The sequence below is a fragment of the Diadema antillarum genome, unplaced genomic scaffold (genome assembly GCF_040938485.1).
Source record: "Diadema antillarum isolate AM-2024a unplaced genomic scaffold, OU_Dant_1.0 scf00000115, whole genome shotgun sequence".
Lineage (NCBI taxonomy): Eukaryota > Metazoa > Echinodermata > Echinoidea > Diadematoida > Diadematidae > Diadema > Diadema antillarum.
In genome coordinates this window covers 100,710-103,668 of record NW_027271004.1, presented here as the reverse complement: position 1 = coordinate 103,668, position 2,959 = coordinate 100,710, and positions in this window count along the sequence as shown.

Sequence of the window (2,959 nt, the reverse complement as noted above, 5' to 3'; positions counted from 1 at the left end):
AATGGGGATCCAATAATTTGTTTTCTACTGATATGCTTTTGATATACAGTCATGAACTACTAGAGTTACAGAAAGGTGTTGGCAATAAGTGACAGGACCAGATTTGTTCAATTGAGATGAGTAATGGTTTATTGTATAATGAAACGACTGGCAACCAAAGGTTGAAAGATACACATTTATGAGTTTATGTGAGTAATGCATGTAGGTAACATCAAGACAACTAGGAGAGGCATCAATTTACTGGACACACAAGGATCATAAAGGCAGTGGTATTGAAATTTGAACTCCTTTTGTAATGCATGTTTGGTGATTCTTGGATACAGGCTTTAGGTGGAAAACTACTCTTGAAAAATTCTATTACAGAATTATATGCATTGATGCCTGTCTTCAAAAATTGCTATTTATGTATCCATAGGGATGTTATGAAAATACAAATGTGAGCAATCACAGAGGTATTATGTAACACACTGAAAGCGGCAGAACCTCTGACACTTGATTTTGAAGTATAAGTGCAGAAATCTGCAGTCCACCAACCCACGTGAAGATGTACTGTTGGGAATGGACATTTTTTTTTTTTTCGGTTGGTACGGCAGGATGAATGTTTTAGACTGTCGACCCATAGCAAAATCTAAGTATGATGTATTTTCTCACGAGCATTACATCATGTAAAATGCATGCAAATTTGCAACGTGTAAAATGTTCCATGTTCACAATTTTGCATAGCTGTCTTTCAAGGCATGCAAAGATTTTGGAATTTTCAGGAAGCCTCTGAAAATTTGAATGTCTCCTTTATATTCTAACAAGACAATGTAAAATTATGTGCCTCCCTTATGTAAGCATGGTTTTTAGCCTGTGATTATGCATGTAACAGTACAAAATGCATACCTATTGGCTGTTTTGAAAATCCCTAATTATTATTTGTGAATGTAGACAGCCCTAAGTATTGTGAGGAAACATGTTTTTATTTGTTTGGAGATTATAAAGAAGGATGTAATTCATTCAATGGAGGGCCACTGTCATGTTCAGTGAATGAATTGTTTGTACAAATCCCTTTAAAAAAATCATGTTATACACATTTTATTTTTTTTTTTTTTGGGGGGGGGGGGGGGGAGGGTAAGGCAAGGCCAAGTCAACCAAGACAAAATTTGAATATTCGGTATCATTCTTAAGATGTCTTCACTGATAGTCCTATCTCAGTCAATTCCATTGGTTAGTGTCACTGAAAAAAGAAGAATGATATAGATAATCTGAAAAAAAAAATAATGATTTGTGCATCATTGAGAACCCCTTGCTGTAGAGGAACTACATAAATGGGTCATGTATTGACCTGTTGTTGGTTTGTTCTTCTATGCTAAGGCATTTTTTGTTTTTGTTTTTGTTTTGTTTTTGACTTCGAATGGCTGCATGTTACTTCTCCCAAGGTTCATGTATTGTTATATTTTTATCATTTATAAATGTCATTTGAGTTTTGCAAGTAATGGTTTGTGGTCACAAGGATTCTCAAATTCAATGTAATATGACAGTATTGTTTGTTTAAAATTCTTGATGAAATTCTGATTCCATGGTAGGTCAGAAATAAAACATGAAATGAAGTACATGTACATTTAATGAGTAGATGTCCACTTTTGTTCTGATTTCTTAATATTTTCCTTTTAAAAATTCCAAACAAATCTGAACCGCAGTCAAACCTGTCTATAGCTGCCACCTACCGTATGCGACCACCAAACACAATTTCCCCGAGAGAAAAGCCATGTTAATGGACCTGTCTACGTATAGCAGCCACCTGTCTCCAGTGGCCACTTTTTTGGTCTCCCTTGGGTGGCCGCTATAAACAGGTTTGACTGTGTGTCTGTTGTTTGCAGAAATATAGTGAGAGGACTGAGGACAGATGTTGACAAAATTAAAAACATGCCAGAATATTGCCTGCCGTAACACAGATGACATTGTACATCATCTCTAAGGTGGTAAATTGCAAATAGTGCTTCTTGAAATAGGATGGTGCAAATTATCATTCTGTGGTCTCTTGATTGAGAATTGTTGACCTTCTCTGTTGTGGCTGTGCTACAAGTCCACACTTGCAAAATATGCTTGTGAACAAACTACAGTTGATTCCATTGCATACATCATCTACCCAGTTTCACTCTATCTAGTGCATGCAACAATAATGAGAATAATTATACCAATTTTCTAGCCTATGCTATCCTTTGCTGGTAATGTTTGTTCATTAATGAATAATAAATGAATGTATATGTGATCATTTCTATCTTTTGTTGCTGTACAAAATAGATGAAATTTTATTTCCTTTATTTCCGCATTGGATGATAAAACTAAATATGATGCTTGAAATAATGCGCACTTCTACCTGCAATAGGTGCACTTTATATAGCATTCTCAAGCAACAAAGAAATCAATTATTCACAGAACTGTGCAACACAATATAGATTAATACAAAAATGTATTATCTATATCCCTGAAAACATTTGAACCTCGACCCCTTATACATTGTATTTAAATACAAATCTACAAGACACCAAGCCATGTATGAGGCACAGTTGGAAGTTAACATTAATCTTTTGGACAATTATTTTCTTCCTTGGTTGGTAGGGCGAGATAAAATTAGCTGACTGTCAACTTGTTGCAAAGCATAGTGTAAACTGTTTGCATGCTGTTATTTGGCACTACTACAGCATCATTTATTTCAGTTATCATTTCTGCGCAGTGTAAATCAATAAATCACTTTAGAAAACAAACACAATGATTCATCATTTATCATGACCAACACATAAGAGATAAAGAAGTCATTGTGAGAGAATGCAGAGATATAACCACAAAAAAAAAAAAAAAAAAAAAAATCAAACCACCATGCAGGAGGATCTCCACTAGGCCAGTCTTAATATTTTGGGCCTCATTAGATACACAGAGAAATACGTTTTGAATCTTGATACACTATCGACTGTAG